The sequence below is a fragment of the Oncorhynchus gorbuscha genome, linkage group LG17, assembly GCF_021184085.1.
Source record: "Oncorhynchus gorbuscha isolate QuinsamMale2020 ecotype Even-year linkage group LG17, OgorEven_v1.0, whole genome shotgun sequence".
NCBI lineage: Eukaryota > Metazoa > Chordata > Actinopteri > Salmoniformes > Salmonidae > Oncorhynchus > Oncorhynchus gorbuscha.
In genome coordinates this window covers 27,711,459-27,725,593 of record NC_060189.1, presented here as the reverse complement: position 1 = coordinate 27,725,593, position 14,135 = coordinate 27,711,459, and the positions used below count along the sequence as shown (strand labels likewise).

Here is a 14,135-nt window from a genome sequence, read left to right as displayed (position 1 = left end):
TTTGCCGATATCAAGCATACCCATGCCATGATGCAGCCACCACTATGCTGGACAATAAAGAAGGCAGTTTACTCAGTGATGTGTTGTGTTGGATTTGCCCCAAACATAAGGCTTTGCATTTAGGCCAAAAAGTGTGTTCCTTTGCCGTGTTTAGTTGCAGTATTACTTTAGTGCCTTGTTGCATGTTTTGGTATTTTTTTATCTCGGTCATTTAGGTAATTATTGTGGAGTCGCAACAATGTTGTTGATTAATCCTCAGTTTTTTCCCCCATCACAGCCATTGAACTCCGTAGCTGTTTTAAAATCGTCAATGGCCTGATAGTGATGTCTGTATCTTTGATGTGTCTGGGTGGTTTAATACATCATCCATAGCTCAATTATTAACTTGACCATGCTTTAAGTGATACTCGATGTCTGATTTGTTATTCTTACTCATTTAACAATCACTGCCCTTCTTTATGAGGCATTTGAAAGGTTCCTGATCTCTTTAGTTGAATCTGTTCTTTAAATGCAATACTTGACTGAGGGACCTTACAGGTGTTGTATGTATGAGGGACAGAGGAAGGGGTAGTCATTTAGAAATCATGTCAACCTCTATTATTTCAGTCCATGTAACCTATTTTTTGACATTTTACTCCAGAACTAATTTAAGCTTGCCTTAACAAAGGGGGTGAGTACTTCTGCAATGACTATATTTGATTTCGTTTTTATTAACTTCTACAAATGTGTAGAATTTCCTTTTCACTTCATCTCTCAAAATATGTCATTGACCTCAACTATTAGGGCCCCAGGACCAGTGAAAGCAAAATAACCATATTTTACAGAAGGTATGTTGTACTTTTTGCATTTGCATCTTTCTTTTGATGTCAAACCCACCGCTGGTGTGCATGGCAAAAGACCGGGCCAGCCCTAGTCTTTTAGGGGCTTGTCATCTACTTTCCTAGCTAGCAAAACCGTTTTCTTTTGCTAACGTTAGCTAGCTAGCTACTGTAAATGTTATTGTAGCTTTGTAATGGGTGTCGTCGGAAGGATGAGACCAAGGCACTTTATTGACAAAGTGAAACTTCAGAAAAGACAAAAACAATAAAGAATACAACGCCTGAACAGCTTCGTTGTGCAAACTTCCTGCACACCAACAAAGAACAAGATCCCACACAGGAGGTTTTCTTTTATATTTCCAACCAGGTGAAGTACTATGAAGGCACCACTGATCTCCACAAGAGGCGCAACATTCAGAACATTCCACAATTCAGGGTAACGTTAAGCTGTTCACTTCTATTAGATAACTGGACAGATTTAGCTATCTATGTACAACCATTTTTCAACAACCATTTTCCATCTAGCTAGTTGGTCATCTGCATGTTGCTAGCTATACATATTGTTCATTGGAGGCTGCTGAGGGGACAATGGCTCATAATAATGTCTGGAATGGAGTTAATGGAATGATATCAAACATGTTTCCATGTGGTTGATTAGCCATTCCTCCCCTCAGCAGCTTCCACCAATATAGTTATGTCTCTCATTGAGGTGTCTAGCTATAAGTTAAACCGGATCAATCAAATGGATAGGTGTAAGCAATTATGGTCATTCCAAATGCCTTTAATTAACTAGGTGTCTTCACTAGACATACAGAGAGAGAGATGTGGGAAGAGAGTGGAAGGCGGACAGAGAGAGAGAGAAACAGAGAGGTGGGAAGAGAGTGAAAGACAGACAGAGTGGAAGGCAGACAGAGGGCGAAACAGAGAGGTGGGAAGAGAGTGGAAGGCAGACAGAGAGAGAGAGAAACAGAGGTGGGAAGAGAGTGGAAGGCAGACAGCGAGAGAAACAGAGAGGTGGGAAGAGAGTGGAAGGCAGACAGAGAAGAGGGAGAAACAGAGAGGTGTGAAGAGAGTGGAAGGCAGACAGAGAGAGAAATGGAGAGGTGGGAAGAGAGTGGAAGGCAGACAGAGAGAGAGGTGGGAAGAGAGTGGAAGGCAGACAGAGAGAGAGAGAGAAACAGAGAGGTGGGAAGAGAGCGGAAGGCAGACAGAGAGAGAGAGAAACAGAGGTGGGAAGAGAGTGGAAGGCAGACAGAGAGAGAAATGGAGAGGTGGGAAGAGAGTGGAAGTCAGACAGAGAGAGAGAGAGAGAAACAGAGAGGTGGGAAGAGAGTGGAAGGCAGACAGAGAGAGAGAGAGAGAGAGAGAGAGAGAGAGAGAGAGAGAGAGAGAGAGAGAGAGAGAGAGAGAGAGAGAGAGGGGTGGGAAGAGAGTGGAAGGCAGACAGAGAGAGAGAGAAAGACAGCAGTGCAATTGTAGACTTGAGTATTTCAACAACTGTTCTCTTCCAACTTGATAGTCAATCATATCTACCTTACGGAGGAAGGATGGCCAGCCACACAGCAGGGTGATGTTTACTAAGGAGGAGAAGGAAGCTGTGCTGACCGAGATGCATGCTGGCCATTTCGGAGTGAAGCACATGATTGCCAAAATCAACCTCCGATTCCTCTGACGAGGAATTGTCAAGGAGGTGGACATCTGGGCAATTGAAATAATCTTTTGTTTATCAATCACATTTATTATATCTGAAATTATTATGATTTCAATGAATGTCATATCAGAGAGCACAAAATGTTTCAATCAGTACCCTGTCAAGGACCCAAAAGCGCCTTGATCAAGAACTGTTTCAAGGCACTTGAACCTGCAGACTCAGACACCTGCTCACCACGCAGCATCTGAGGGAAACACGAGACAGGGCAATACATAGACACAGCACGGTGAACAATAGACAAGGATCTGACAGGGCAGGAACGGAAAACAAGGAGAGAAATAGGGACTTTCAGGGAAAAGGATCGGGAACAGGTGTGGGAAGACTAAATGATTGATTAGGGGAATAGGAACAGCTGATCGGTAAGAGTGAGAGAGGGAGGGGGAGAGACAGGGATAGAAAGAGGGAAAGAACCTAATAAGACCAGCAGAGGGAAACGAATAGAAGGGGAAGCACAGGGACAAGACATGATAATCAATGACAAAACATGACAGTCAAGCCTGACAGAAGTGTTTTGTTGAATCAGTTGTTTCACCAATGCACATGATCGGTATGTGTCCCAATTCAGATTTTGCCCTGATAAGTTGTTTTGTAATGGTTGCATTATTTGACCACAGCAGAGTTCAATATTATAGAATGTGAGTGTGTGTGTGTCAGTATCCTTACAAATATGAAAATCTGCATACTGTATGGCACAGAATAAAGTAATCTTCTTTCTAACACTTTAAATGTTAGGGGTGGACCTCATCGGACCCTTTACAAAATCCAGGAATGGCAGCAGCTGGTGTCTGACGGCGACCAATCACTTTACCAAGAGGGTGGAGGCAATACCCATTAAGGTCAGTAAAGGAAGAGTAAGTGCTTAACTCTAAATTCCCTTCTGAAACCCATTTAAAAGGGTGCTTGGAACCAAAAATACATTTTTGTTTTGTATGATACCCATCAAGGACGAGACTGGCAAGGCCATGGTTCTCCTGAGGTCATCTTGAGTGACCGAGGTCATGAACGCTGGAACAAGGTACGGATGTTATAGGTTATATTCTGTCACCAATGGTTTGTTTTATTTGTTTTTCCATGGTACATAGTCAGACATATTTCGATATCTTACATTGTCAATAGATATCGCTTTCCTACCCCCTCCTCCATGTTTGGTGAATGGACAAACTAGACCCTCAAGACTGGCACGGGAAAGTCCCTTGATTGGTACCAGGAATGGTGGGAGAACAACCTGAAGGTAATTCTCTTTGCACACAACAGCATCCAGGCCTCCACCGAGTACGGACAGGAGCAGCAGCTGTTGATTGAGGAAAACAATGCAATTGTATATACAATTATTGCATATACTGTAGTTTCTTAATTTGGTATTTACTTTGTGTTGTTTGTCTATTGACATTTTTGTATAACATACTTTCAGATCTTCCTGAGTGGTGCAGTGGTCTAAGAACTGCATCACAGTGCTAGCTGTGCCACTAGAGATTCTGGGTTAGAGTCCGCAACCGGTAGACCCATGGGGCGGCCCACAATTGGCCAAGCGTCGCCCAGGTTAGGGGAGGGTTTGGCCGGCAGTGAGGTCCTTGTCCCATTGCGCACTAGTGACTCCTGTGGCTGGCCGGTCTCAGTGCACGCTGACACGGTCGCCAGGTGCACAGTGTTTCCCCCGACACATTGGTGTGGTTGGCTTGTGGGTTAAGTGGGCATTGGGTCAAGAAGAAGTGCGGCTTGGCTGGGTTGTGTCTTGGCCTTCGCCTCTCCCGACTCTGTATGGGAGTTGCAGCAATGAGACAACACTGTAACTACCCATTGGATACCACGAAATTGGGGAGGAAAAAAAGGGGTAACATTTTAAGTTGTCGAACCAGATCAGAACACCTTCGTGGACCACCTTCAGGCACCGACTGAGAAGGATGTGGAGGATGTGGAGGTAAAAATGATTGTCCGCTATTCATTTATTTTCTGGCTCTCCAAGAGATATGTAAGAAATGTATTTGTAATATGAAATATAATTGCATTAATTCCTGTTATCAATTAAGGTGAGACTGAACATTGTCAAGGCGAAAGAAAAACAGAAGGAGAGCTACCGGAGCAGAGTTAAGAAGGGGACCAAGTGCTACTACATCCGGGCAAATTACTTGGTTTGGACGAAGGACGAAAGGAAGCCGAGACCTGGGAAACCTCGCTGCTCTTTCACTCCTAGCTGGGGTCACCATCTGTTAATTTGCGGAACACCTCGACAACATCCGCTGAAAAGGCAGAGCGTGAAATTCAAAAATATTTTGAAGAAATATTTAACTTTCATACATTCACAAGTGCAATACACCATATTAAAGCTTAACGTCTTGTTAATCTACCTGTTGTATCCAATTTCAAAAAGGCTTTACAGTGAAAGCACACCATATGATTATGTTAGGTCAGAGCCTCGTCACAAAAAAACATACAGCCATTTTCCAGCCAAAGAGAGGAGTCACAAAAAGCAGACAGAGATAAAATGAATCACTAACCTTTGATGATCTTCATCAGATGACACTCATAGGACTTCATGTTACACAATACATGTTTTGTTCAATAAAGTTCATATTTAAATCCAAAAATCTCAGTTTACATTGGCGCGTTGTGTTCAGTAATGTTGCGCCTCAAATATCCGACGAATTTGCAGAGAGCCACATCAATTTACAGAAATAGTCATCATAAACTTTGATAAAAGATACAAGTGTTATGCACAGAATTAAAGATATACTTCTCCTTAATGCAACCGCTGTGTCAGATTTCAAAAAAGCCTTACGGAAAAAGCACACCATGCAATAATCTGAGTACAGCGCTCAGACACAAAAACAACCCATACAGATACCCGCCATGTTGTGGAGTCAGTAAAATTCAGAAATAGCGTTATATAGTCACTTGCCTTTGATCTTTATCAGAATGCACTCCCAGGAATCCCAGTTCCTCAATAAAGTCCATCATTTATGTCCAAGTACCTCCTTTTGTTAGCGCGTTTTGTTCACAAAGCCAAACTCACGAGGCGCGGGCAAGTCCAGGCGAAAGTTCAGACAAAGTCCAAAAAGTTATATTACAGTTCGTAGAAACATGTCAAACGATGTATAGAATCAATCTTTAGGATGTTTTTATCATAAATCTTCAATAATGTATCAACCAGACAATTCCTTTGTCTTTAGAAATGCAATGGAACGCAGGTCGCTCTCATGGACACGCTCGTGACCAGCTCATGGCCTTCTGCCAGACACTTGATTGAAACAGCTCTTATTCGCTCCTCCTGCACAGTAGAAGCCTGAAACAAGACTGTTGACATCTAGTGGAAGCCTTAGAAAGTGCAATATGACCCCATAGACACTGTATATTGGATAGGCAATGAGTTGAAAAACTACAAACCTCAGATTTCCCACTTTCTGGTTGGATTTTCTCAGGTTTACGTCTGCCATATGAGTTCTGTTATAGTTATAGACATCATTCAAACAGTTTTAGAAACTTCAGAGTGTTTTATATCCAAATCTACTAATAATATGCATATATTCTCTTCTGGGCCTGAGCAGCAGGTAGTTTACTCTGGGCACGCTTTTCATCCGAACATGAAAATGCTGCCCCCTATCCCAAACAGGTTTTAAGGTGAATATTAAAAAATCACAGATAATAACAATTAGCATTTTCACAGAAAATAACCTGAACGTCACGACTTCTACCGAAGTCGATGCCTCTCCTTGTTCGGGCGGTGTTCGGAGGTCGACGTCGCCGGTCTTCTAGCCACAGCTGATCCATTTTTCACTTTCCATTTTCCATTTGTTTTGTCTTGTCTTGTTTTCCCACACACCTGGTTCTCATTTCCCTCATTATGTGTTGTGTATTTAACCCTATGTTTCCCCCATGTATTTGTGTGGCATTGTTTATTCTGTTTCATGTATCTGCACGTTAGACTGTTGCGCTGGGTTATGTCAACCCGTATTGTATTTCGTTTTAGTTGTGCCGTGTGCTTTTGGTTCACCTAAATAAAAGGCTCTGTTTGCTACCCAATATCTGCTGCGCCTGAATCCCTTACAGCCATTTACGCATACCTGACACTGAAGCTAGTTTTAGTTTCCCTCACACTGATATTTTGATCTGTCTTCCTAGGGTTACCTCGGTGGAAGCCAACAATCTTCTACAGTTGGACAGTCAACCACTGAAAGCCCTGATGTCCTACACTTCAGTGAAGCCCAATAGACAAAAGTATGTTAAGCTTTGGTTGACATTTGAGAAAGCAAGAAATTATAGTTATGCTGAGTTTATAAAAATGTACCTCTTCAATTTCTCTCCAAATGACTTTAGGACCATCGACTGTCCGAGCCCCCCAGGAGGTATCCCATCCACCAGAAACTGTGAGTTCAGATCAGTCTGATTGTCACTTGCTCTGAGTTGGAGGGGGACCAGCTAGAGATACCTTCTAAAAGTGTTGAAATGTGCATACCATTTATAACACCACACAAATCCATCAAATTTTCAAACAGTAAAGTGTAACCTGTGTGTTTGCTGGTTTAAGTCTGTCTCCTACCCTGTTCCCTTTACTCTGTGTCAGGACCCGGTTACGAACCCGGGTTTCTGGAGTGAGAAACAGTCACTAAACCAACTGAGCCACGAATAGTCAGCAGAACCCAGAAGATGAGGCAGACACAGCAGTACTTGAGACAGTGTATTTAATGAAGTAAAAAGTGAAGTTCTTCAGGAAAACATGTAACTCCACAACCTCAAAAGGAATTCCAAAAGAACAAAGGCAATCCTCCAAGACAAAAAGGCAAATCCACAAGGTGGAAGGCACAGCACAAAAAGCCTCAAAAGATACTCAAAAACAAACAAACAAGAACAAAAAACAGAATTCCACAAGAGAGTCCACCGGGATCAACAAGCGCTCACAGAGTACTAGGGCTGGGTGTTAACATACAAACACAGAGCAAAGGACAGAGGAAAACAAAGGGTTTAAATACAATCAGGGGAAACGAGGCACAGGTGCAAATAATAATGGGGATCAAGGGAAAACAAAAGGTCAAAAGGCACAATGGGGGCATCTAGTGACCAAAAACCGGAACAACCCTGGCCAAATCCTGAAACTCTGCTCCTGTTCTCCAGGACCTAGAGGTTCTGCCTAACACACAGACATGGATCAACCTGATTTACCAACCACCCTCCAACGTTTCATTACATCATCTACTGTTATTGTAAAGTTGTCATTATCTGCTAAGAAAGTTTTCTTCTGCTATCATACAGGGCAGTATTTGAGATACACAGATTAACTAAAAACACTAGCACTGCAAACACAGCAGTGCCTCTTCCTCTACAAGTCCCCCTTTCCGAGACTGGCTGCCTGTTGAGAACAAGTGACAGGCAGAACCTCTCACCCAGACAGTAACCACCTCCTTTATATTCCACACCCCAGAATTCAGTATTTCAGTCTATGATTGCCATGTGAGTGTACAAAAACATCTGTGAAAATAAATTGACACAACTGTCCCAAAAAATATCAGTTTATGTATTCAAATCTTAAATTTGGTTTTCAAGTTGGTTTTCACAAGGTGTTCATTATTGTAAGTAGTAAGGTGTCCTTTGATGGTATTTATTTGGTCCACATTATTCATTGTTGTTTCCTCTGACCTGCTATAGATTCATATATATTCAACCACAAGGGTGTACTGATGAGCTATGCAAGATCTATTTAAAAAAAAAATCATAATAGTGGACTACTGAAATTATATTATATCAGTGTAAATAAGGAACGGGCAGGTTGAAATACAAACATGACAGCCAGACAAGCCAGTGTATGAATCAAATGGATTTGCATATGAATGGAGTGGAAATTAGCTGACTTCATGATCTGTAAGCAACCTTAATGTGTCAAGAAGATTACACATTTTATTTGCCATTTCTGAAATGTAGCAATGTTAGCTGGCTAGGCTAATTTACCAATCTAAAAATGTGTAGCTGACATGGGCTAATTGAGTGACTGTCAGTGACTGACAAGTGAAAAACTGCCGATGCCCATCCAAATGTCGAAACTGCACTTTGTAAGTACTACTATTCTAGCTCTCCAAAGTAGGTTCAAACCCTGACTAAGTTCCCCCCTAAAAGCATTGCCATTTTTATTGTTGAGGGGGCCCTACCGGCCGGGGGCCCTAAGCGACCGCATATGTCGCTCATGCCTGGAACCGGCCCTTGCCAAAGGGCTGTATTTTCACGTCATCTGACCATAACACCGGATACAATCCAAGTGCCTATGCAGTTAAGCAAACTCCGTGCATTTACATTTGTTGGATGACATGAACATAGGAATCAAGGATCTGGAAAGATTCTGTAATGAGGAAAGGTCTAAGGCTCAGTGCCGTTATCCTCGCAAGGGGAAGGTAATTGAAAACGGGTGCCAATAATTTTCACCCATCTATTTGAATTACTTGTTAGCAATTGTATATATAATAATATAATTTCCCAATTTTTTAGCATACAATGTAGCTCAGTATTTGTATAATTTATTTTATACAGTCTTTATACAGGGATCCTGCTGTGTCAATGGCTATTCTCCCCTCTGGTCACGTGATCCTCTGACGCTGCCTCCTGTGCCACAGATTGAGTTACAGGCCTGCTAAAGCATCTGATCTATAATTCATCTACTCATGTCAGATATAACAGAGAAACAGGATGGGGTGGGGGGACCATATGCACGACTGCACTGGGGTCAATAAGTGTTCACTCAAGACACACACACACACATGCACAAACACGCAAACAGGCACGTACACACACACACACACACACACACACACACACACACACACACACACACACACACACACACACACACACACACACACACACACACACACACACACACACACACACACACACACACACACACACACACACACACACACACAAAGGGCAGCATAAGATGTGACTTTACAACATTGCGGTGCAGTCATCACTGCTTTTTCACCATCTTGATCAAGAATATAGTTTAACCTGTCTTCAATGCAACAACATCGTACCTTTTTAACATAACATCCGTCTGTGCCTCCCTGTTGCATCTCACAGGCATCTCAAGAGCTACCATGGTCATTGTATTGGATTAACAACATGTAGTGGAAGTTAGGAATTCATCTGAAGTAAAAGGAGCCCAGGCAGTGGTCAGATCCTGTCCCTCCTGTGAGACCTGAATTTAGCCATGAGTCTGTGTGTGATACATCACTCTATACCACAGCATGTGGAGGAGGGGGACAGGAGGTTTCAGAATGACCCTGTCCACACACACAAAGCCTAGGGGTATGTGAGGGGTATGAGAGCAATAATAGCCCTGCTTAAAAATAAAGGGGCAAAATGACAGTGGAGTATTCCATTACAAAGAGCTCCTTTGGACAAATACGAGGGCCAGAGCTTTGAAGAGTGCTCACAAAAGACGGCCACGTCCCCCCCCTCTCCGATCGGGTTCCCATTATTCGCAGGCCACACGGTAGAGAGAGCAGGAGGGGTTTGAAGTGCCAGTCAGAAGCCACTCATGTGTGTGTCCTGGCTGTTTGACCCATACCTGCAGTATGCTGCATGAAACAAACACACTCACTCACCTATTCTTTAGGCAAATATGCAGTACAAGAACAAAATGGCTTTCTCCTTGTTTTCTTTCAAGCAACAAAATTGGGTTTAAAATTGGTGTGAGTGTGTGTACGAGTGCGTGTGTGAAGGACAATGGAGGACGGGGGATAATCTCCCCTGTTTTATACTAGTGTCCTGTCCAGTCATGTTGCTGTCCCATCTCTGTCTGTGTGTGGTGTCCCGCAGACAGCCTCTGTAATGTGTATCTGTAGGGTTAATGGCCATGGTGCCCGACCCCTATATAGGTCATTGGTAGTAACTCCCGTCTGCCCCTGAGCCCCACCTCTCATATCTGCATCATAGGTGGGTACTGCAGCCAGCTCTTAGAGTGACCTTTAGGAGAGTGGTCCACCGCCCAGGGTGACTCATAATCTGTTTTAGATTATTCCAATGAATGTTTCAGCACCTTCAGTAAAACCCCTGACTCCCTGGAGTATATAGGCTTCAGTGACATCATGCAGGGTAAGAGGTTGGGTGTTACCCAGAACAATGGTTCTGTGGCAGTCCCTCCTGTGCTGCAGCATGGCAGGTGCTTATCAGAGCCTCCAGCCCTCTGGACCACTCTTTTACTCAGAACCAGCCCTGGGAGGAGAACCAACCCTGCCCCGGCACCGGTCTGTTTAAACACCACATTGTTATGTCCGGCTGTGTTCTGTTAGATTGAGATCTGCAGTAGAAAGTGGAATTTCCTTAACCCACTTCAGCCTCTACCGCCGCCTCCTAGTCCACAGAGTACATTTCTACCCCATCACTCAATGCAACACAAATGTCCCTGTATTAACAATGCTATTGATAGCGCATGATAACATTGGGCCTTGCCTCTTTGACCTTGTGGTTTCAGAACATGTTCCCATATGTTATTAAGAATGAATGATGTACTGTATGTGCACATTTGTTGGGGTTACAAGGTCGAAGTGGGTTCATATGTTATCAGTAGAATTGACCTGAACCTAGAAACCCTCTCCCAGTGTAGAGAAACTCCTGGTTCATGTGACTAACGGATGTAATTTAGTCTAATTTAAACACCTGAGGGGTATCAAATCCCCTCACACAAAGACATTAAAGACATGCTTTAGGAGAGCAGGATTTTCTGATCCCCACTGACCCCCTTGGGACCTACAATTATTATGCCTTCTATACCAAACTGCTGCTCTAGAATCTGACTGACAGGCGTATGGAAGCTGGTGTGTTGTGTGATGTCGTCTAAACTGATATTAACATAGTCCTCTGTTGTTCATCTGTCCCTTAGGTCCTCTGGATTCAGCGATGCAGATAAGGATCAGAACATCTCCAACAATGCAGGTTAGAGGGAAAGTGAAACCAAAAACTCGAATGAGAAGGGAAAGTACGTTATTAGTGCTCTGTAGTCCTAAAAATAGAGTTCTTCATTCTAGTTCTGCGGATGTAGTTCACCTGGCTCTTACAGTTTATCATCAGGCCTAGTCATGAAATGCTAACAATCATTAAACTTCATGCCACAGATCAATCAAGTTCAACGTCTGACACATTTTACAATGTAACTGTAAGTGGACTTTTTCATTGGATTACAGATGCCTACAATTCTGTATACTGTAGTTTTTGTCGTTATTAGTTTATTGCTTTATTACTCTGACTGTTACTGTTTTGCGCAACCCTGCTGTCAACGACAACACACCCACCTCTTCCCCCGCTGCATGTGCACTAGGATATTTTCTCAGGAGGTGGGCACCTGCTTTCGTTTCCGTAGCGATTGTTTCCAGGGCCTGTGCCTATGGTCTTGACATTTTTGTGCTGAGGTAACGTTTCCTTGCATTGATAGGGTGAATAGCTGCCTGTCCATTGTGCTCCATGTTAGCTCCACACGGAATTATAAGAGAGAGGCCTGGACAGAAGGAGGGGGATTCTGGGGAATTCCTGTGGCATTCCGATTGTCTTCCCAGTTTTACCATTAGCAATCAGTGTAGGAACAGCTCAGTGCCATGGAGTCAAGGGCATTTCACATCTCCAGTGATTGTACTCTACACCGCCATGTTTACATTACCAGTCGTAAGGCTTTCAATGCCTCCACAGTTGAAGTCGGAAGTTAACATACACCTTAGCCAAATACATTTAAACTCAGTTTTTCACAATTCCTGACATTTAATCTGAGTAGAAATTCCCTGTCTGAGGTCAGTTAGGATCACCACTTTATTTTAAGAATGTGAAATGTCAGAATAATAGTAGAGAGATGTAATGAACTTCGTCTGCTGTTAGAAGAGAGGCAGACCGAAATGCAGCGTGTAGGTTACTCATGACCTTTAATAAAGATAAAGCGGTACATGAAATAATTGAAAATACAAAAACAACAAACAAGTGAAACAAAATACAGCCTATCTGGTGACTAACACTAAGACAGGTACAATCGCCCACGAAATACAACGCGCACTCAGGCTGCCTAAATACGGTTCCCAATCCGAGACAACGAGAATCAGTTGACTCCAATTAGGAATCGCCTCAGGCAGCCAAGCCTAACTAGACACACCCCTACTAATACACACTCCTAATTAATACAAACCCCAATACGAAATACAACATATAAACCCATGTCACACCCTGGCCTACCCAAACATATAACAAAAACACAAGATACAATGACCAAGGCGTGACAAGAGAATGATTTACTTCAGCTTTTATTTCTTTCATCACATTCCCAGTGGGTCAGAAGTTGACATACACTCAATTAGTATTTGGTAGCATTGCATTTAAATTAAATTAAATTGTTTAACTTGGGTCAAACGTTTTGTGTAGCCTTCCACAAGCTTCCCACAATAAGTTTTGTGAATGTTGGCCCATTCCTCCTGACAGAACTGGTGTAACTGAGTCAGGTTTGTAGGCCTCCTTGCTCGCACACGCTGTTTTTACATTTACATTTACATTTAAGTCATTTAGCAGACGCTCTTATCCAGAGCGACTTACAAATTGGTGCATTCACCTTATGACATCCAGTGGAACAACCACTTTACAATAGTGCATCTAAATATTTTAAGGGGGGTGAGAAGGATTACTTTATCCTATCCTAGGTATTCCTTAAAGAGGTGGGGTTTCAGGTGTCTCTGGAAGGTGGTGATTGACTCCGCTGTCCTGGCGTCGTGAGGGAGTTTGTTCCACCATTGGGGAGCCAGAGCAGCGAACAGTTTTGACTGAGCTGAGCGGGAACTGTACTTCCTCAGTGGTAGGGAGGCGAGCAGGCCAGAGGTGGATGAACGCAGTGCCCTTATTTGGGTGTAGGGCCTGATCAGAGCCTGGAGGTACTGAGGTGCCGTTCCCCTCACAGCTCCGTAGGCAAGCACCATGGTCTTGTAGCGGATGCGAGCTTCAACTGGAAGCCAGTGGAGAGAGCGGAGGAGCGGGGTGACGTGAGAGAACTTGGGAAGGTTGAACACTAGACGGGCTGCGGCGTTCTGGATGAGTTGTAGGGGTTTAATGGCACAGGCAGGGAGCCCAGCCAACAGCGAGTTGCAGTAATCCAGACGGGAGATGACAAGTGCCTGGATTAGGACCTGCGCCGCTTCCTGTGTGAGGCAGGGTCGTACTCTGCGGATGTTGTAGAGCATGAACCTACAGGAACGGGCCACCGCCTTGATATTAGTTGAGAACGACAGTTTGTTGTCCAGGATCACGCCAAGGTTCTTAGCGCTCTGGGAGGAGGACACAATGGAGTTGTCAACCGTGATGGCGAGATCATGGAACGGGCAGTCCTTCCCCGGGAGGAAGAGCAGCTCCGTCTTGCCGAAGTTCAGCTTGAGGTGGTGATCCGTCATCCACACTGATATGTCTGCCAGACATGCAGAGATGCGATTCGCCACCTGGTCATCAGAAGGGGGAAAGGAGAAGATTAATTGTGTGTCGTCTGCATAGCAATGATAGGAGAGACCATGTGAGGTTATGACAGAGCCAAGTGACTTGGTGTATAGCGAGAATAGGAGAGGGCCTAGAACAGAGCCCTGGGGGACACCAGTGGTGAGAGCGCGTGG

The 14,135-nt window shown here is 43.7% G+C and overlaps 1 long non-coding RNA gene across 1 annotated transcript; it reads left to right on the top strand.

Annotated features, from left to right (window-relative positions):
* Nucleotides 1-3,263: 3,263 nt before the first annotated feature.
* On the top strand, nucleotides 3,264-4,085 carry LOC124001570. Its single transcript, XR_006832810.1, has 3 exons — nucleotides 3,264-3,365; nucleotides 3,474-3,544; nucleotides 3,646-4,085. It is a non-coding gene; the product is annotated as an uncharacterized LOC124001570 (long non-coding RNA).
* Nucleotides 4,086-14,135: the final 10,050 nt, after the last annotated feature.